Raw genomic sequence first — 23,772 nt, forward strand, 5'->3', positions numbered from 1 at the left:
CTGCCCTGACCATGAATACTTTTTGGAATGATAGAAAGTCGACTGCTTTATTCCTCTGATCCAAAAGTCAAAGGTGGAATCGACCACCCTTTTTCTTGTAATTTTCTTAAAACAGAAAATATAAAGTAGCGGCTGACTACTCTCTTGAAGCAATTGACTGATCTAAGTGAACAATTATAATTTTTAAAAAAACGAAAAAAAATATTGCTCTTATAATGAAAAATTAAAAAAAAAAAAATTAAATTCCTAGAGCTGCTCATCCAGCAATCGTCTGGCTAGTTAATTTTTTTATTATAAGAGAAACACTTTTCACGCTTAAATTTAAGCCAAAACATGTGGTCATCCACAGTCGATGGCCTGATGAGCAGTTCCGGGAATTGCGGGGTACAATTTTCTGTCACTCATCTCCCACTTGTGTTATTAATAGCCTGTCAGAAAAGACCCGTCCTACTGGTAAAGACGGGTGCTAGGCATCTTAGAATTTGAACTCCTAGTTTTTAAGCTTTGATTGCAATTACTATACGTTTTGTTCTTACCAGAATATGGCTATATATATATGCAAATAATGTTGGTGAGAAGATGAGGCAAGTGGAATACTAAAACATCAAATATTGACCATTAATACGCCTAATCCAATAACACAGCTGTTGGGGGAAAATACTGTGAGTTGTTAAAACGCAAGAATCTGTAGGGTTCCGGAAGGTCTAGCTGTTGGTTGAGAGATGGTCCATTGGGCCAAAGATGCCCATACGATTAGCTTTCCTTTAAGCAGAGAAATTCTTGGGGAAAGGCGTGGCCTTTGGGTTCGAGGATGTAACTTGCTGAAAATATTATCATTATTTTTTTAATGGTTAGACCTTGCTGGTATGCAGGTAACCAAGATGCGTCAGTGTATGCTCCTCCAATACAAAATATGTATTAGCAGCAGTCAAGATTACCAGAAGAAAGAGGTGCTTCTTATTCATTACTAAGTATTCATAGCAAATGAATTTGTAACCAGAAGACGAAAAACCATGAACTCTTGGGCATAACATGGAGAACTCTGCATGCCATAAGAAATTTGCAGAATACTACCACTAATTATAAGCGATACCCCATCAGCAACATTTGATTCTCATTCCTTATACCATTCACTTTTATCTCCTTTCGCCATACCAATTCCATCATATTCCTTCCTATAGCATTCATTCATATATTATTCCTCCTGATCTCATACACAGTAATCAATTATATTTTTGGAGACCTCCACCCAAAACATTCTCAAAGTGTAAGGGGAGAAAAAGAGACAAAATGATCAATCAGTATGGAGTTGAAATTAGCAACAACGCGGAAAGCTTGAACAATGTGAAATTAACCATTTCAAGGGCGAATATTCTTAACAGTAAAACAATAGCAGCGTGTGGCAAATTTTCCACAGCTTATCCTTTGTCATATTTCAATATGTGGCTGCCTTATTGGAAAATGCTAATGAGGCACAAATTAAGGTTATAGACTTCAGATTTAGTAATTCCAACTAAAAGGTAGAGGTAGCATGATATTAGAATTAACAATTCAGTATCACGATTTGTTTAAATTCTTTCAATAAACTAAGAAAATGTGAGGTCAGATAACTACCACGATATACCAATCATAGCACCTTTTTGGTTTTTCCAACCTTTGGACAACACAAATGTGAGATCATCATGGACTATAGCACGAATTTGCATTCTTCCTTTCAAAATCCAACTGAAAAAGAAAATTAACATAAATAAATGATATGCTAATCATTTTACCTACAAAAAGATATGCCAGATCCCTTTGAGTGTCTTACCACTTTCTTCACCCGTTCATTGGCTGGAGGAGTTCCTCCATCACAGACTCGGGGAGATATGGACTGCTCACACGCACCTCATTTAATAAAACAATGACAGTCTAGTCCCAGTGCACAGGAAGCCTGATTATATGTGTGGTCTTAATGTAAAGTTTGTAGGTTTCAACATAATTATCCAGAGCAATAAATAGACAAACTTCAAGGAAGCCCATAGAGACAAAAATTAGTCCTTATTTGGTGCATAAGCAAAGATCGATAATGAATCTTAACTACTGGATGCTCTAATACCAAGTAAAAGTTGCAGAGTAATGAGTGAAGAAGGAAAAGAAGATGATTTCCACTACCTTCTGATCTTCTATTTATAAGGCAAGAAAAGAAAGTTTAACTCTATCTCTAGTTGGGTGTCTGCAACTTCTGATCCATTTGTTGAAAATAAGAGAGAAATTTTATGGTCTTTTTTTTTATATTCTTAAGAGCTGTATTTTTAGAGATGGTCTTTTAGTTGTTTCATCATTGCTTACGTCATGGCTTGATAGCTATGAAACTTCCTATATTTCTTGGATATTGTCCAAATTTATTACTTCTTTATCTTCAGGTTGAAAGAAACAGGAGAGGTGGTAGATTTCTTATTCCATTATTCCCATTCTTCTTGATATTGAATAAGGAGGTCTTTTTGGATAATCAAGATCTTAAATTTCTCTAAAAGTTCAATAGCTTGAGGGTCTAATTGTCAAGCATGCTTGGACTATATTATAAAAATTTCATACAGATATTCTTTTTTCGTCGATATGAATTATACTGGTTGGTGCTCCAGCTAAAACATCTTTGGCTATTTCTAATAAACCTATTCCAACAGTCTAAATTCAAATGCTGAAAAATTTTCTAAGCAAATTTTTAGTTCTTTAACTTTTTCATTTGCTAGTAGCAGGTTTGGTCCTCCCAAAAATTTGGTTACATCCTGATCTGATAAGGTTTGATAAAATCTTTTTCGTTAAAAAATTCCAATTAAACTGGTAATGGTTATATGAATATACATGTAAAAATTATCATTTTATACTAAATCAAATATTTTGAATTTGATAAAAGCCAAAATTTTTTTTAATAAATTAAGAAAAAGATTTTTAAATTTATCTCCTACAAAACCCATTTCAATATTGATTATATCAAAAGGTTCATAATTAAGTCTAAACTTTACTCCTTTTGAAAACCCTATATCATGGAGATAGATTTGTGAAAAGTATTATTCTAAATTTTCTTTGAAAATCAATTCACTTTTCAAATGAATAGTATTGAAAATATTTGAAAAAATTTTCTGGTGGTAAGACCTTTTTAGCATTTTCAAATAAATTTTTTTTTTTATAATTTAATTAAAAGTGAATGAACTACTCTTGCTCATCTCACTTTCGAAGAGTAATACTTCTGATAATCTTGAATTATAAAAATCTTTTACCAAATCTGATTGTTGTGATTATCATGGTTTCAACAATGATTCTGTTCTTTTAATAATCTCTGAATAAGAGATTGTAGAAAATTTCTTTGGATCCTAAGACCATTGAGAAAATTAATATGGTTCTATCACTGCTTGTGGTGGAATAGAGGGATAAAAATAATATCCTGGATTAGGATATTGAACTGTTGGTATTGGAGTTTGAACCCTTATTCCTTGATTAGGATTTCTAAGATTTGTATGGAAAGAAATGAAAATCCTTGTTTAGGTTGCTTATTTGTAACCCAATGTCCCACTTGTTCAAGAGGTTTTTACCTCGATCTCCCGTGTGGTCTGCTAAGAATGTCAACAATAACATTATTAGCACATTTTATATATTCAATAGAGAAATTATATTGGCATAAAAAATTGTACTTTCTAATCCTTTTTGGATTAGTTTAAGCCTTTTATTTTTAAATTTTTTTTTACAATCTAATTCTTAGTTCTAATAATAAATTGTTCAGACATTAAATAAATATGAAATCTACTTACCCCGTTTTTTATAGCAAGTAATTCATTTTCAAACGTAATATAATTTATTTCATTTTGTTTACATTTTCCTTAATTATATCCACATATTAATTCATTTTTATGTGCTTTGATTTTTAAAACACATCTCTCAATGCTCTTTAGAGGCAACAATTTCTAGTATTAATTGGTTTCCTGGTTTAGGAAGATAAACCTTAGGAACTTCTTTTAGTTTTTTCTTCTGTTTCTTTAATAATAGCAGAATCTTTTTTCTGTCCATTCAAATGGAATATCTTTTTTAAGCTTTTTTTAATAAAACCCTTTCTTTTTTAGAAAGATTCTTTATAAATTGCCAATCATAGCTAAGAATTCGTAAAAAGCATTGAAGTTGCCTTTTATCTTCTAGCTTTTTAAGGAATTCCTTTATTTTACTATAATATCATCTTGTAATTTGATTCCTTTAGAAGATAGGTTTAATCTTAAGAATTTGATTTTCGTTTTTTCAAGCTCTATCTTTTTAAGACTTAAAATAATACCATTTTTTATAAATTCTTGGGCGATTAAATTTAGGTGTTTCTTGTGCTCATTTAATGATTAAGAAAAAATTAAAATATCATTAATATACACAACACAAAAATCTTTATATTTTTCAAAAATAGAGTTCATCCATCTTTTAAATATTTGTGAAACATTACATAATCCAAATGGCATAATATTCCACTTATAGTGTCCTTTTGGAGCTAATGCAATCAAAGGTTTTGATGCATCTACAAGTATGATTTGCCAAAAACCTGATTTACAATCGAATTTGCTATAATATTAATACGTTTTACTAAATTAATAAGTACATCATTTCTTGGTATAAAATAACCATCAAAGACTAAATTTTGATTTAATCTTTTATAGTTTATTACCATACAAGCTTTTCCTTTTTTTCTTTTCTTTTTTGTTCTACATGGTTTCTTAGCAAAAATGTTGGACTAGAATGAGGACTAGTAGTTTCTTCTATTAATCATTTATCTAATAATTCTTTAATTTTCACATCAAATTCATCTATATCTTGTTTAGCATAGATCATGTGTTTTACTTTAATAATTTTTGTAAGATCTGTAATTTGTTAACTACGATATCTAGGTTTTCTAGACCATAATTTTAGTGCTTCATCACTAAAATTTTCATTTGATATTTGGTATAACCAGTGTTTTTCATTAATGACTTTTATACCATGTCATAATAAATAGATCCGAAAATCTATAGCTAGATTTAACAAATGAATGGAGTCGTCACCAATCATTTTTACTAGGTATGATTGACCACCTGAAGAATCTATCATTTTAAGGAACTCCTAAGCTTGACTAAGGGTCCCCAAAAGAATAGGTTCAGGTCTACTAACTAGAACAGAGTTTGAGAGTTCGGTTACATGTGAAAAAGGTTATAGCACCCCCACATGCCCATCCAAAGGATGGTACCATATTATTTCAAATTTATCCTAAGGTTTAGAGTCTAATGGTTTCAAATTTTATGTTAAATATTGAAAACAACTTTTAAGATTCTCCATAAATCTGGTAAAACTCTTTAAAAAATACTTCCTCCCCTTAAGAGTATTCAAGAATCCCATTTGATTTCTTGAAGAGGCTCCGTCGTCGAAAAAAGATTTATTTATCATTTTTATTATTATCATTTTTATTTGTTGAAAATGAATCTAATTATTCCACCATTTAGGCCAAATTAGAAATATTTTCTCTTTTGAATTTCTAAAATTTTCACCATTTGGGTTTATTTAAAAATTCTTTTTTTCTTTTTTTTCCTTAGAAAGAAAAAATATGACAATTATTTTTATTGAAATCTCATCTAAATTATTCCACAATTTAGGTCATTTAGAGAAATTTCTCACCAAAAGATTTTTTTAAAAATTTACCATTTGAAATTTCTAAGAATCTCATCCTTAGATAATTATCAAATATTTTCAATCCAAATGTTTATTTGGAAAAGAATACAATTACTTGTATTAAATTTCATCTAAATCATTCCACCATTTAGGTCAAATTTAGAGAAAATTTTTCACCTAGAGATTTCTTAAAAATTTACCATTTAAAATTTTTAAGAATCCATCATTGGGTAATTTGTATTTAATTTCGAAAAGTTTTATATATTTATGCTTTTTATGTTTTTAATTTTTTTGGCTTGAAAATAAATATTAATTATTTGTTATTGAAATTTTATCTATATTATTTCACAAATTGAGATAAATTTAGACAAATTTTCACCTATGAATTTTATTAAAATTTACCATTTAAAATTTTTATAAATTTTATCATTGGATAATTAATATTTATCCCCAAATTTTTTTTATTATTTTATTAAATTAAATCATGTAAAAAATACTCCTAAAATAAAAAAAAAACACATAAATTAAAAATATAATTTAAAATAAATAAATAAATAAATGAAAATAGCTAGGGTTACGGCTAAGATTGGCTCGGCTTAAGATAGTAACCAAGGCTAAGATTGGCTCAACTGGAAATCGGCTTGGCTTAACAGCAGGATTCTTGAAGCAGGTCAGTGCAACGAATCGGGTAGCCCAAATGAAAACACGCGGATCCTGGGCTCTATTTAGGGCCAAAACGACATCGTTTTGTGCACATATAAAAGGCAAATAGCTTAGCTTTTTAGCGGATGCACCTTTTTCCTTTTTTCTCTTCTTTTTTTTTTCTCTTCCTTCTCTCTACTCGATCCCAAGAACACCGGTTGAGCTTTAACTATTTTCTGAAAATTCTTACCAGAATCTGGATTTCTCACCGAAAAGTTGATCGATTTCTGAAAAGTTATACCGAAAACTGGGTAACTTGTCGAAAAGTTCGAAGTTGACCGAAAATCTCGCTAGAAAACTTAAATCTCATCGAAAAATTTCGTCGGATTCTAAAAAATTTTTCACAAATTCCTAAAGCTGTTTCTAACGCATCAAAACCTTTTTTAGCTTCTGTTTCCTCTCTGTGTATTTTCTCTCTGATCCCTCTCTGAGTTTTTCTTTGATTCCTCTCTGATTTTCCTTTATGTTTCTGTTTGATCCTCTATTTATAGGTATTGATCAGAAACAATTTCTGATCAATTCTTACTCTTTATTTTTACTAGGATTCAATGACAACTTTACTAAAAACTATTCCAGAAAGAAACAAGAATTAAAGCTTAATTTTTAGATCAAGACACCAAAATAAAAATAAAACACAAATAAAAAATAAAAATGATGAAAATAATAAAATTAAAAAATTAAATTAAAAATTAAAAACTAAAATTGGGCCAGAGTTGAACTAAACCAATGGGCTTAGGCTCCTGTTGAATCAGGCCCAATGGGCCTAATGGGGCCCCGCCATGGGCCCAAACAAATTAAGGTGTCTACAGCTACCCCTCTTTGCATATTTTTTATGAAACAAAAATTGTGCAAAGACGTAGATACCCTGCTCATGGTCATCCAAACAACTTTATGCTTTTTTTTTCTTTTTTTTTTTTAACAGAACTCATCAAATAGAAGCAACATACTTCAAAAATAAATGGCTCCTCTGAATAGGGGCAACAAACTTTCAGAAAATAAATGACTACTTTGAACAGAGGCAACGAACTTTGAGAAAATAAATGGCTCTTCTGAATAAAGACAACGAACTTTGAAAAAATAAATGGCTCCTCTAAATAAAGGCCACGATCTTTGAAAAAATAAATGGCTCATCTGAATAGAGGTAACGAACTTTGAAAAAAAAAATGGCTCATCTAAATAAAGGCAACAAACTTTGAGAAAATAAATTGCTTCTTGACAATCATGTCCAAAAGAGTTATAGATCGTAACTGAAGAAATTTTGTAATAGAAACTCAAAGATTCACAATTTGAGTTCAACATTCAGAGGTTTAGATTCGCATGAACTTTTCAACTTCATAAGAATTTATTGAAATTTGATCTCAAAATTTCAGTTTCATTCAAATTTGCGAGATTTCAAAATTTACATTTGCAACTTGCAAGACTCGCATCCAACATTTAAAGAACCTCATTTGAATTTTGGAGATTCACATCCAAAAGTTCAAAGCTTTTCAAAGGTTCTCATTTGGGCAAACTTGGGATTCATATTCAAAAATCTAAAGCTTTTCATTTGAATTTTAGAGATTCACATCCAAAAGTTCAAAACTTTTCATTTGTTCGAAAATTCACATTCGACGAACTTTAGGGTTTCACTCCTCAAAGATTCTCATTTTGAAACTCAAAGATTTTCATTTGAGTTCTCAAAAATTCTCATCAAAATATTCATAATTTATTTTTCAAGTGACTTAAAATTTGCATGAATGAATGTCATGACCAAAGATACAAATCCCTTCTTAATGATGCAAATGCAACAACCTATATTCTCATAGCGCCATGCATGTCTAAAAAAAGTTTAATTTATTAAATTATGTGCATGTATTATTCAAACAACCATGCCAATATGATACATGTAATGCGAATGTCAATAATGTCATGAAATCCTAAATAATTATGGTAATATGGCTCTCAAAACTTTCCCATTTCGTATTTTTTTCTTGTTCAGTTTCTCAATAGTTTGAAACAAGTTTCATCAATTGATCATCACTTGACCACTATTCATGAACTTCTCAGCACTAACAAATTTCAGAACAAGTTTTCTCCACCATCACTGAGTCATTACTCATAAGTGTCTCAGCATTAACCATTCCACATCAAACTTTATCCACTGATTATTTTCATCATTCAATCATAACTCGCAAGTCATGTTGATAAATTCATTCTTGTATTCATCACTTGATCATAGCACCTTTTTAAGTTTTTGCACTCTCTTCATTTGTTGACCAACCTAACACTATTTTCATCATTTGATCACACCTCGTGTTATCTTAAATCATCCTTCTTAGGTTTCTACGATCTCTTCATTTTTCTTTATCATTTTGGATTTCTTTTCAAAAGAATGCAAGACTCCTTTAAACACATATTCATTCATTATCATTTCAATTCTTGATAAACCCGATGCAATCAAACATTTTCTCGATTCACTTTAAGGATGTGAAAACAAAAGAGCAGATAATGCATTGGGAGAAAAACAATCAATGAAAAATGAGTCTTAGTGTAAAAGTAAATGGGAAAAGAAACAAGTTGACTGTATATCATTGGGACAAATGAATATTCAGATAATTTTAAACATTAATTCAAGATTCTTTTTCAAAAACTCATTCCATTGATTGTCAAAATCATTTTGAGTTCATCAAACTTTGCCCCAACTTTAGAGGATCTTTAGATGCCTTGATCTTTTATATATTTGAACTATTCATCCAACTTTTAACTCAGAGATTTGGTCTATCCAAATTGTCCTTTCGAATTTTCAATTTGAGTCTTTTTTTTTCTCCTTTGATATTTTTTTTAATTTTTTTTCTTTTTTTTCTTTTTTTTTCACTTTTTTCATTTTTTTCATCCATTTTCCTTTTTTTTCTTTTTTTTCTCATCTTTCATCCATTGTTGATATCTCTCACATATTAATCTTTAGGGCAATAATATGATTCCATCACGAGCATACTTTTGCCTAACATATGAATATTCAATTCGAGTATTCACACTTCGTTCAAATGAACTTTTTAAGGTTGTAATGTAGGCCATAGTATAGGATCATGAAAAAAATGGATAAAATAGACTCAATATATATGTTTAAAGGGTTTAAAACCAAAGGATCATCATTTGATGCAACTTGACATTTTACCCCACTTTACATCATTTTACTACTTTTCTTTTCCATCCCATTCCCTACACAAAAGATTCTCATTACTTTGCCCCAATTTGCTTGTGATATTTTTCTTCTCTCTTTCCTTCATTTTGCTTTGCTTTCTCTTTTTGAGACCTTTTATTATCTTTTGTCTTTTTTTTTCTTTTTTCAAAAATACCTCCAATGTGGAGGATGATCCTTGGTCAAATTTTTTTTTTTAAATAAGCTCAAAGGGGTAGCAATAAATGATTTTTCAAATGATAAAAGAAATGTGATCATTTTTCATCTCAAATATGAATACTTTCTTCAAACATCATTTATTGAATAAAAACAAGCTCATGGATCTGTATAAAAGATTGTACATCTTTAAAATATATCTATTTCATCTCTAGCAACATTTTACTTTTTTTTTTCTCAAACCATCTTTTCATATTAGTGTGAATGAGTTCTCAAAATTAAATCCCAAAATTATTGTTATCATTCTCTAAATATTTATCATCTGAAATTTGAGAACGAGAATGAAAAGTTATGAAATGTGACAAAACATGAAACAATGGTTGAGTGAAAAAAATGTAATGAAATTCACTAAATTGCCTTTTATTGAAATGATAACAAATGAAATCCTATTGCCTAAAAGAAACCTAACATTACTCTAAAAGAAATCCTAAGATGATAAAAAAACTTTCAACCAGCCTTATCTTCATTCTTTAAAATTGTGCCCTTATGCGATCAGGTGAAGGATCTTTATTGACATCTTGCCCCTCAATTTATTGTAGCTTTTCAAGCCTTTTTCTGATTAATGTATTTTTGATTTTCACTCAGAGCATTGACATTGTGATTTGACAGTGGATTGCCACTAACATTAAGTGTTGTTACTTTTTCTTGATCAAAACTTATCATTCTATCATTGATTAACTATTGCACTTTATGCTTTAAAGCAGTGTAATTTTTAGTAAAATGGTAACAATTTCATAGTGGTAGTGATATTAGGCTGTAGAATCATACCACTTGAGATAAGGTGGCTTAAATGGCTCCACATGCTGAGGTTAATCAAGTGGCTATTATAAAGCTCTCGGTATAACTCCGTATAAGTCATGGGGATTAGATCAAATACGAATTTTTCACGGATAATCCGTTGCTCTCGTGAACCACTTACTGGGTTAGTAAGACGAATTTGGGGTCTTGCAGGAGTTTGAATGTTAAGGCTATATGTAATATCATGATGGCTAAAAATTGACTGGTATATGGATGAATAAGATGATTATGGAGCTAGCTGGTTTGGGTAAGATGATGCATTATTCACAGTAAAATAGTATGAAAAATAACCTTGAGATGGATAGGATTGATAACTCCTGAATTGTTTCCTATAAAAACTCACAGCCTGAGCTTTAGTCTCTTTTTTCTTTAGAGCTCTTTTACTTAATGCCTCCCCTCATTCTAGCTTGCCATGCTTGATGGCACTCTTAATAATTTTTTTTGAAATCACTGTCGATAAAATTCTTGGTCGCCTTCCCTATCATCTTTTCATAATAGAAAGATTTTAGAATGCTGATGAATAGCACTGTAGTTTTCTTTTCAATTAGAGGAGGTTGCACTTGAAAAGCTACATCCCTCCTTTTGAGCATATTCTTTAAATGACTCGTTTACCTTTTTCTTCAGATTCTGTAAAGATAAACGATTAGGAGTCAAATCCATAATATGATGATATTGACTGATGAAGTCATGAGTCATCACTCTAGAAATAGATGCGGGTTCTATCCAGCTGGACATACCATCTAGCAGCTGACCCTGTAAGGTTATCTTGAAAAATATGCATTAATAATTTTCATTATGAGCATGGGTTGCCCTCTTCTGATAGTATATGACGATATGAGTCTTTAGGCACTTTATACCATCATATTTTTTAAATTCTGGTATTTTGAACTTATGAGGAATGACTACATTAGGTACTAAGCAAAGCCCAGCAGCATCAATTGAGCCATAAAAACCAATTTCTTCCACAGCCTATAGTCTTTATTCTAGTATACTGATTTTAGAGTCTTCTTGAGCTTTCACTTTTATCTTTTCCTTATCTTTTTCTTTCAGTTCATTCAAATCAGGGACTTAAATTGGTTCTACTGCCTTTTCAGTAAAGACAGGATTCACATAGCTATGAAAATACCTTGGATTAGAGGCTGATGGCATTCCAAGATATGTAGGGTATATGAATTGTTATGGTGGAACCTCTTGTGTGGACTGAACTTGAGGTGGATCAAAACCAAATGGATATAAGGGATCAGTAACTTCTTATGATGAAGGGCCTTGTTGGCTTGTGTTTTCTTTTACCTTTTTTCCCTTATTCAACTTGTTAAGAGCATCCAGAATCTTAGCCAACTCATTCTCAATCTTTTTTTGAGCTTTTTCTAATTTTTCAAATTGGTGAGAGTTTTTTTGCTCCATTTGTTTGACTTTAGCTTTGATGTTATATCGATGGGTAGAGTTTCTGCTGGATGAAGCTATCTTTTGAACATTGAGTACCACAATTATAAGATTATTAGAAACTATGCATGATATGCAAATGTATGCATTAATTATACTAATATTTACCACATCACCAATATCGATAAAAGAAATCTCCGTTTGAAACTTTATAAAATTTTAAAATTACATCCTAATAAAGTCAAAGCAATATTCTAAAGTCTTAAACATCATCCTTTATTTCTAATGCCTCCTTATAAACTTCATAGCTTGCTGATAATGATTTTGTGCTTCATATAGGAAATCAAACAGTTGTTGTTCATGGACTCCCACTAGCTGCACCACAGCCTTCAAATCTTTCATTTTTTCTTTCATTTCTGATGCTTTATCTGCGACAACGCATAACTGATCAAACAAATACTTTAGATGCACTTATTTTTCTGTGCACATGTCCTTCCATAGCCCACTCTATTGAGTTTATCTCCTACACTCATCAGACAAGGCTTTTACTTGTGCTGTGTATCGATCCACTATCTCTTGTAACATCTGGCTATGTCTATGTGCTCTAGCAGTGGACTTTTGTTCTTCTTTCACCCTTACTTTTAGCAATTCATTTTTTTTCAAAAATCGAGCAAGTTCAAGTGTGACTGATGAATGTGTCATATCTAGATCATTAAATAAGGCTCTCTACTGATCTTTTTACTCTGTCAAGCTCTGGATTTTCAACTCTTAAAGTCATAAACTTTCTTCTATTTCTAATTTCAATGGCTTATTTTTTTATTCCAACTCATCTTTCTTGGATTGGAGTTTTCTCTTATCTGTTTCCATTTTAAGCAAAGGATCCTAAATAATGGATTTTGGGAAATGTCTTATTTGTTCACTAGGAAGCATAATGTCCTTTCCCCTCCTTGCATGCCACACACTATATTTTGGAGTGACGTCATAAGTAAACCTCCCTTGGTTAACCCTAGTGGTTTGCTTCCATGCCTTCTTGATCTTTTCAACCATTCTATATGCCCCTATATCAGTGAATGAGAACTCCCACTGGTTAAGTCCATAAGTTTTCAGAATAAATTGCTCACATCTGGATTGTCTTCTCACTAAAGTTAGGGCATAAATAAAACACCCCATAAACCCAATAAGAACACCCATGGTTAATTTTCACAACTGTATAATACTGTATCATAACGCATCCAAGGTGCTTTCCAAACTATCCTTGGACTATCAAAGGCTCAAAAATAAGAAACCCACTTTTCTTTTGACTTTGCTTGATGGTATGTGCTATAATAGAACTCCTTGATAGGAATACTAGAATAAAGGTATGGTTTACGAAATTGACTTTTTTTGCATTCCATATGACTCTTCATCCACACATAAAACAAATGTAGGCATCTATTAAATTGACCTTTACCATTTCTACGATAAAAGTTTAGAAAACGAATGGTTTCTACAAAAATAGTTGGTGTTACATTGACCTGAATGCTAACTGATCAACAAAATCCACCACTGCAACATCAACATATCCAATGACTTTCGAGAAGATCACCAATCCATATAAAGCTATAGTCATAACCGCTAATCTCTGCTCATCATCTATGTGCCCTTAGATGAAATCTAGTAGAAAATTCCATGTAATAGCCTTACTTTCTCTCTTTATCTTGACACATGACTCGACTTGAGGCAAACTAAGTTTAAGTATTTGCACTAGTTTTTTACGATAGCCCACCTTGTTGGACCAGTCAATCTTATCTGGTTTTGCTAGATCAAAGCGAAGTAGGACTATATACTCTTCGATTGTGGACACCATGTCTGCTTCATTGAAGATAAAACATCTATAAGAAAGATCCCAAAATTGGATGATAGCCCTAATCAAATTATTGTCCACTTTCACCTGAAGCAGTGAAACTATATCTCCATATCTGTTCTCAAATGCGTCCTGCCTTATCCTACTCATGCATCCCCAAACACTACTTAAGTCAGCTAGATCATTTTTTGTAACTCGAGATGAATTTTCTCGGGTAATGATGAAATAAAAGCCTCAGACAAGCAATTTTTTTGTTTTTTTTTTACCTTTTATCTAACTTGATTTCAGTTGCTGGACAGACTCATGAAGGACTAATGTAGATTTTGGTTGCATTTGACTTTTCATGGATGTAAATGAAAGATCTGATTTATCAATAACTGATATGTGACAAATATTTCCTATATGCAAATGATGATGTTAGACATTATTATGAAAATGATGCATAAAATGATATGATATAATAATGCTTAAAACATGAGGATAGAAATGATGCATAGAATGATGCAACATGATAATGCTTAAAACATGAGGATGCGTGTTGTGATGCACAAAAACAAACAAAAACGGTTAGATAACAAATTGTTCCTTCTTGTGTCCTAATTTTAGGTTATATTTATTGATAGGTAGGAAATGCTCTATCTTAAGGTTAACTTTTTAAAGGTAAACTATATGCAAAGTTAGGTGGTTTTAACCACTAAAAGTTTTCAAATTGTTCCTTACATCATTGTGCATCACAAACTAGTAAAACAATCCAATCATTACCAATCACAGGCTACCACCGAAAAAGATTCAAATTGAGTGAAAGTATTTCGCTAACCATTACGAAAATTATCATCTCACGAGAATGTAAGTACTTTACTCCTTCCTAAAAAAGATAGGGTCCGAATATAGAACTCATGTAATGCAAATGCATGTGATAGTGTGTGAGAAGGAACATATAGTTATCGTCCCTATAAATCAGACAAAAACAAGAGAAAAAACATTAGTAAACAAATAACTTAAAACCATTAGTTCAAAAGATAAGATAACTTCAAAAATTATAGCTTGACTCTCTAGCAATTTTCAGTGGAGTCTTCAAACTGTCATAATATATAGATCCGAAAATCTATAGCTAGATTTAACAAATGAATTGAGTCTCCACCAATCTTTTTTACTATGTGTAATTGGTCACCTGAAGAATCTATCTTTTTTAAGGAACTCCTGAGCTTGATTAAAGGTCCCTAAAAAAATAAGTTCAGGTCTACTAACCAAAACAGGGTTCGAGAGTTCAGTTATATGTGAAAAAGATTATAACACCCCTACATGTTCATCCAAAGGATGGTACCATATTTTTTCACATTTATCCTAAGGTTTAGAGTGTAATGGTTTCAAATTTTATGTTAAATATTGAAAACAATTTATAAGATTCTCCATCAATCTGGTAGAACTCTTTAAAAAATACTTTCTCGCCTCAAGAGTATTCAAGAATCCCATTTGATTTCTTGAAAAGGCTCTATCATCAGAAAAAATTTTATTTATCATTTTTATTATTATCATTTTTATTTGTTGAAAACGAATCTAATTATTCCACAATTTGGATCAAATTAAAAATATTTTCTCCTTTGAATTTTTTAAATTTTCATCATTTTGATTTATTTAGAAATTTCCTTTTTCTCATTTTTCCTTAGAAAGAAAATAATATGACAATTATTTTTATTAAAATTTCATCTAAATTATTCTATAATTTGGGTCAAATTTAAAGAAAAATTTTCACCTAGAGATTTTTTTAAAAATTTACCATTTGAAATTTCTAAGAATCTCATCCTTAGATAATTATCAAATATTTTCAATCCAAATTTTTATTTGAAAAAGAATACAATTACTTGTATTGAAATTTTATCTAAATCATTTCACCATTTAGGTCAAATTTAGAGCAAATTTCTCACCTAAAAATTTCTTAAGAATTTATCATTTGAAATTTCTAAAAATCTCATCCTTGGGTAATTTATATTTAATTCCGAAATTTTTATATTTTTATGTTTTTAATTTTTTTGGTTTGAAAATAAATATTAATTATTTGTTATTGAAATTTTATCTATATTATTCCACCATTTGAGACAAATTTAGACAAAATTTTTCACCTAAAAATTTTATAAAAATTTACCATTTGAAATTTTTATAAATTTCATCATTGAATAATTAATATTTATCCCAAAAATTATTTTTATTATTTTATTAAATTAAATCATGTAAAAAATACTCCTAAAATAAATAAACACATAAATTAAAAAAATAATTTAAAATAAATAAATAAATAAATGGAAATGGCTCGACTTACGGTTAAGATTGACTCGACTTAAGACAGAAACCACGGCTTAAAACGTGGCTTGACTGAAAATCGGCTCAGCTCGGCTCGGCTTAATAGCAAGGTTCTTGGAGCGGGTTGAAACGGGTTAGCGCAATGGGTTGGGTAGCCCGAATGAAAACACGCAGATTCTAGTGTCTGTTTAAGGCCCAAACAACGTCGTTTTACGTAGGTATAAAAGGCAAATAGCTTAGTTTTTCAACATATGCGCCTTTCTCATTCTCTCTCTTCTCTTTTTTTTCTCTTCCTTCTCTGTACTCGATCCTAAGAACATTGATTAAGCTTTAACCGGATTCTAAAAATTCTTGTCGAAATCTGAGTTTCTCACCGAAAAGTTGGTCGATTTATGAAAAGTTAAAATGAAAATTGGGCAACTTGTCGAAAAGTTCAAAGTTGACCGAAAATCTTACAGGAAAACTTGAATCTCATCGAAAAATTTCACCGAATTTTCAAAAATTTTCAAAAATTTTTCAGAAAAAAAATTTCAAAAATTCTAAAAAAATTTCCACAAATTCCTAAAGCTATTTCTAACGCACTAAAACTTTTTTTAGCTTCTGTTTCCTCTCTGTGTATTTTCTCTCAGATCCCTCTCTAAGTTTTTCTCTGATTCCTCTCTGGTTCAATTTATGTTTTTGTTTGAGCTTCTATTTATAGGCATTAATCAAAAATAATTTCTGATCAATTCTTACTCTTTTTTTTTTACTGGAATTCAATCCTTGAATCTCAGTCCAACTCTACCAAAAACTATTCCAGAAAGAAACAAGAGTTAAAGTTTAATTTTCAGATCAAAACACCAAAATAAAAATAAAACAAAAATAAAAAAAAATGACGAAAATAATAAAATTAAAAAATTAAATTAAAAATTAAAAACTAAAAACTAAAATTGGGCCAGGGCTGAACTAAATCCAATGGGCTTAGGCCCTTGTTGAATCAAGCCCAATGGGCTTGAGCCTAGGCCCGAACAAATTAGGGTGTCTACATACCATATTATTTATTTTTGGTCTAAAACCAATATCACATGTGTTTATATGTTTTTAACAAGGGTAATTCTATATGTTGATGATCTAAGGTGACAACTATATTTTCAGATCCTAAATAAAAGGCAAATGTTTATAGATAAAATTGTTTCCAACTAATGTCTCAATGCATGAAAAGGAAACAAAGTATTTTTATTTGCCTTATTATTGCTATTCTTATATCTTCTCTTCTAGTGTTTCTGGATGAAATAAAAGTCATACAAGGCTAAGCAAGAAATATTGGCATTGCTATATTTTCACACCCATTGGTTGTAACTATGATTGTTGAATTGATTGTTCACACAAACTATTTGTCTCATCTTCTTCTGTTACAAAAGAGTTTGAGATCAAAGAAATAACTGGTAATAATAAATTTTTATTAATACTACTGCTTGATGCAACATTTTTAAAGTATAAATTATTATCATATGCATAATTTCTATCGGTTTAAAAGATCTACAACTTTTTTTTTGTTACCCCTTCTAATAACCATTATGTTGGGACAGATAAATCTCTTAAATTCATTAATCTATGTTTAATTTCTAGTGCAAAAAATCCTAGTTCAAAATTTTCTATAATTTTGCTATAAACTTCTTTTATAAAAGTGTGTGAATGATTAGTATATTCATTGATAGCTACCTAACTAATATCCAAATCATTTATAATATCTTTCAAGTCTAAGTTTTTGTCATTATTTTTAAATAAAAACATTCTTCTATTAATGGATGATTTATTTATATAAAATAATTTAATTTTACTTTAAACCAAACAACTCATGTGACTAAATTAGATTAAATTCCTCTTATTAGTGCTTTAATAAGATTGTTAAAACATTTATTTGATAAAACAATTATGATTGGGATATAATCACTTGCTCTAAATAATGCTTTTATGGTGATCATAGTAACCAAAATGAATAAATCTAACCGCAGGATGTTATTACTTTACTCTTGTAATTTTTTTCTTAGTGAATAGTGGAATTCCACTAATCCTTTCTTTGTATTTTTTGCAATAGTACTACCATTAAATCTTTCAATATATCTTTTAACCTAAGGTGTAAATTTCAAAATTTTATAAGTTTCATCTTTTTTTATGGTTTGTAATCTTTCCATCTAATCATCAAATACATCACTAAGCTTAGTCATTTGCTGTTATTGAGCAAATACTTCATGTATTTCAATATCTTCACTACTATTATTTAGCATGAAAATATATTTTTCATCAGAGTCAGAATCTATTTCAGATACTAACTCATAGATAACTTCTTCTTATGCAATATCTTCTTCAAAACAAACTTCTAATTCTATATCTTCAAGGGTTTTATCATCCTTTTAACACTTTTCCCTTTATTGAAACAATTAGGTGCTATTTGACTTCATCATAAATAAAACATTTGCATTTGTTTTTTGTTTATTAGAAGTTTTTCTTTTAATAAATTTCTTTTTCTTATCAAATGTATGCTTTTTAGGCCTCCATTTGATAAGCTTATAACATTTTGTTTTTCTATTTCTAAAATTTTTCTTGGTTTGTGTGCCTTGTCATTTATAGCCAAATTCTCACTCATTTTCTAAAATCTTCGTACACTACCTATTATTTAGTTTACTTTTAACCTGTTTAGCAACTTTAATCTTTAAATAATGTTCTGTTATTTGCTTAGAGGTAAAATAGACTCTATTACCTATAGAAACAATATACTATTTGTTTTCTACTGACACATTATGCTTTTCCAAATATGCAAGACACTATTGATCACAGAGTTCATCCCATAGTGATAGTAATTTATGAAAAAATCGTTCATTTGAAAATTGTGAATGATTTTCATCCAATTTCTGGTATTCATGAATGTATTTTTTTAGAACATTCTTCTAATTGTCTAAAATCACAAAGTTTTAACTTTGTTAACACATAACTAGCTTTACTGTTGTGATATGCTAGATCCATTCTTTTACAAAACTCATTTTTGTAAAAGATTTGTATGATTTTTTAATAAATCAAGTATCATAGCAATTTGATTTTAAAAGTATTTCTTTTTGGGCTTTTCCTTGAGAAGAGTTTTCCCATTTTCCAAGGAATTGAAGTATACCTGCTTAAAATGTACCGCAAACATAATTGAAAAATCTTTCTTTTGATCAAGTATCTTTATAGTTGTTTACTACAATAATCATAAACTATGCCCAATCCTCTATGGTTTTCCTATAGTTTAATATTATTACTTTTGATAGATCTAAACAATTACCTTCTTGAGCTACATTTCTTTTGTTTAAAGTTTCAACAACTGTACTTTGGGGCACTGGTTCTATGCTAAGAGAAACAGAGGTTTCTACTTTTTCTGTTTGTATTATTTCGTCCTATATTTGGAAATCTATGTTGATCGTTAGAAACTTCTCCTAATTTTCTTTTTCCTTTATTTGTTTGATCTGCTTTCATAAATTTTGTATCTATTTCTTCTTCTTTAGAAGATTTAGATGTTTTATTTACAGGATTTGTAGCTAAAATCTTGTCATCTTTTTTGACATCACTATTTTCATCTATACTACTTGCTTTATCACTACTACTTTTATCATTAGTTTCATAATTTAACATATAATGGTAATTAAATTTTGTAAAAAGATCTATATGTGTATGATAGAATTCTTCTACCATATTTAAGTATTCTACCCTTTCTTTAGGAGTGTTTACTTTTTCCATTTTTATTTGAAGATGTTCTATACATCCTTCATGGCTTGGAAGTCTCCTTTTTCAGCCCGAAAGATAAGGAAGCAATAAATTTGGACAATATCGAAGAAGGATTTTAAGGATCCAAATAACTTTTCTATAATCTCTTATTCAAAAATCATTAAAACAACAAAATAACTGTTGAAACTATAACAGTCACAACAATTAGATTTGGTAAATGATTTTTATAATCTAGGATTACTAGAAGGATTATACAATCAGATCAATGAATGATGTATGGAAATCCCATCTTCTTGGTGAAAGCCCAGCTTTAAAAAAATTTGACTCAACTTTTTGAATCAATGGCTCAACAAGTCAATGATAAAAAGAAATTTCAAAATCTTGTTTTAAAGTCTTATTCTAATGAGCAAGATGAATTTGACATTGAGGAGATAAACAACTTTTTTGAAATTTGTGAATATTTTAATAAACAAATAGTTCATTCACTTTTTATTAAATTACAAAAAATTTTCTTATTCGAAAAGGCTAAAAAGGTCTTACCACAAGACATTTTTTCAAACATTTTCAATATTATTCATTTGGAAAGTGAATTGATCTTGAAAGAAAAATTAGAAGAATACTCTTCACAAGCCTATCTCCATAATGAAGGACTTTCAAAATGAATACCTAAATTAAAGTTTAGACTTAATCATGAGCTTTTTGATAGAATAAATATCGAAATGAGTTTTGTAAGCGCAATAGTTGTACAAAATCTTCCTTTTAATTTATTAGAAGAATTTCCAACTTTTATCAATTCCAAAATATTTGATTTAGTAAAAAATGAGAATTTTTACATGTATATATAACCATCACCAATTTAATTGAAATTTTTGAATGAGAAAGATTTTATTAACCTTATCAAATCTAGGAGATAACCAAACTTCTAGAAAGACTAAGACTAGAACCCACAAATGAAAATATTGAAAAACTAAATTTTGTTTTGGAAAATTTTCAGCATTTTTGTTTATGCCAATTCACTGCTGGAATTGATCTATTAGAAATAGCCAAAAAATGTCTTAGCCGAAGCACCCACCAATATAATTTGTACGAAGAAAATATTTATACAAATTTTTTATAATACAGTCCAAGCAAGATAATTAGACCCTCAAGCTATTGAACTTCTAGAGAAACTCTCTAGAATGAAAGATCTTGATTATCTAGAAAACCTCCTTATTCATTATCAAGAAGTATGGAAACAATGGAATAAGACACTTACTACCTCTCCCATTTCTTTCAACCTGGAAAATGATAAAGCAATAAATTTGGACAATATCCAAAAAGGATAAGAAAGAATTTTCACATCTGTCAAGCTATGACACAAGTAGTGATGAAACAACTAAAATGCCACCTCTGAAAAAGCAGCTCGTAAGAAGATATGAAGATAAAAGTCCACAAAGATTCTCTCTTATCTTTAACAAATGAATAAGAAGTTGTGAACACTCAATTAGAGATGGAATTAACCTTTTTTTTTCCTACCTTACAAATAGAAGATCTGAAGGTAGCAGAACATCTTCTTTTCCTTCTTCACTTATCGCTTTTTTATATTGTAATATATTTTCTTTATAGCATCTAGTAATCGGCACGTTGGGGCAAAAAAGCAGATAACCCCACTACAAGGGGCTAAAAAACAGATAACTACACTTCCCAGATCATCCTGATATGTCACGAGAAAAAGGAAACAAAGAAAATACCAATGAACCCAGGCCATTGGACCCATTTTTGGGAAAAATGAACAAAAGCATAAACTTACACAATCCTAGCTGATTTGGAATACAAATTCCAATGGTTTTGTAATTTTCAAAGGTTGACAACTATCAACGCTTCGGGTTAGTCAATTTCATGCATTATGATTATGGAAATATCTCAAAAAAATATTCATGCATCCTGAAACATCCTTATTCTTCAACTGCGCAAGGGTCCTTCCGCCTCTATTTCTCCCTTATCCCTTCCTTCCAACCATTCTGAATTAGCTAAGATGCACTAGACATTTATAATGATTTTAGCACCATCTTAGTTATTCATCAAATAGGGGCATGTTAATATCATTCGACAAATTACTAAAAATACAAAGCATTATTTAGCTATTATTGTTTCCTTCATTCATTTTGACGTCAAATGCAAAAACTCCCTTCCCTTAGTTACAACATATTAATTGTGAAGTCACTACATCATAACCTATTAGCATTCATCTTACTTCGTCGAGGTACTTTAACACCATACTTTTCCTAAGGATAACATTTACCATTTCTGAAAGCGAATAGCTATAACAGATCATCACATAGCAAGCAAAATGGATTTAGACACAACAAAGCATCTCATTACTACCATCCTGCATTAAAAAGCCTTCCTCCTTGCTTTTATCTCACTCGAGAATTATTCTCTTTCTACTACTGTCCCGCAAGTTCATCCATTTTTCAGTCTCCCAACCCATTCTAACCTTTATGCCTAACAAGTAGCCAAAATTATGCCTCCAAGAGGTTCATAAAAATGTAAGATTAATTCCTCAAAAAATATAGAGTCAATTTCCTATCTGCATAATCCCTTAAAAATTTTCCCCAAAGGAGGCAAATTTGCTCTTAAACTCAAAAACTAGACATAAATGAAGAAGAAGGAGAAGAAGAATAAGAAGAAGAAGGAGAAGAAGAAACGAACATACGTTTTAGACAAAGCATAAAAAAACTCTGTGCCTCACTGGTAACTCCAACTCCAAACCTCTCAGAATCGGCCTCTGCTTGCCAGCAAAAACCAAAGAAGAAAAACAATCACCTCACTGAAATTCAATAAGACAAAATCCTAGTATATTGGGGTTCTGAAGAACTTAAGGATAAAAATCAATTACCTAATAGCAGAATCGTCCCTTGCTTGAAGACTAGAAGGGTCTATAAATCATTTCTTGACATTAAGTGGATCCTCATCGTTGACGCAATAAAAACAATTTTTAAACGTGATTGACCTTTAACAGCCGAATGTTCCTTCTGGGTCCTGATTTCTAAGTCTCCTTTAGTAATTATAGCAAGTATGTTGGAGAGGCCGTCGAAAGACAACAATGGCAGATGGGCCGGAATTCTTGTAGTTGGAGCTGTTTACATTTATCAACCCATTTTGGATCAAAGCCCAACGCCTCTATCTTTTTGTCTCTTTTGTTGCTTCTCATTTATCTTCTTCCATATTAACCCTCAAATCCAACAAATAATCATATATAATTTTTATATTTATTTATTTTTAATAGTTTTATACATATAATTATTAACTATTATAAGTACCATGACTTTAAAATATGCTCTTTCATCATTGATATGATAATTATGAGCATAAAACATTTACAAAATAAAAGTTCAAAAATTTCAATTTTGAGAGTTTATATGTATACTACTTAAATTTTTGAGATTTGAGAGTGCTAATTTTAAAATTTTTATAATTAAACCTATGAATTTAGTAAAATTATAAACTTTAAACAGATCTTTATTATTTCAATATCATAAAAAAATTTAGTCTAATGCAAGGGTATAAAATGTCGTGTAAATCAAATTTATATTTAAATCAAGGTTATTGGTAATAAATTCCTAAATATATAAGCTCTTCTTTGTGCTGTTACCTTTTGGTTTATTGGAAATTAAGGTGGCACAACTGACCTTTCAAAATAGGATCAGGATCGAAAATGATTCCCTTGCATTCTTGCAAATACGTATATGCATATGATTGGATATGTGGTTGTAAAGGATCCAAAAAAATTTCCCTATCATGCTCTAATTTTTCTTTGTAAAAGTAATAGATTCATAAGATTAGGAGAGCAAGAGGGATAATACATTGTACTACTTATTTTTTGTTTCCGTCGAGAATAGATCCGAGGGCAGACACCCGCACGAGAAAGAGAACAAGTATGGAGATGTCAAAGTTGGTTTGGTGTTTGTTTTTCAACACTCAA

The 23,772-nt window shown here is 30.2% G+C and overlaps 1 long non-coding RNA gene across 1 annotated transcript; it reads right to left on the minus strand.

Moving 5' to 3' along the window:
• Positions 1–1,335: 1,335 nt before the first annotated feature.
• LOC111317846 (uncharacterized) lies at positions 1,336–22,838 on the minus strand. The gene is made up of 4 exons (XR_002693538.2): positions 22,687–22,838; positions 22,504–22,575; positions 1,811–1,933; positions 1,336–1,725 (listed from the first exon to the last, which is right to left on the minus strand). It is a non-coding gene; the product is annotated as an uncharacterized LOC111317846 (long non-coding RNA).
• Between the last annotated feature and the right edge of the window lie 934 nt (positions 22,839–23,772).

The sequence above is a fragment of the Durio zibethinus genome, chromosome 2 (genome assembly GCF_047325235.1).
Source record: "Durio zibethinus cultivar Kanyao isolate XHJ-2024 chromosome 2, ASM4732523v1, whole genome shotgun sequence".
NCBI classification, from domain to species: Eukaryota; Viridiplantae; Streptophyta; class Magnoliopsida; order Malvales; family Malvaceae; genus Durio; species Durio zibethinus.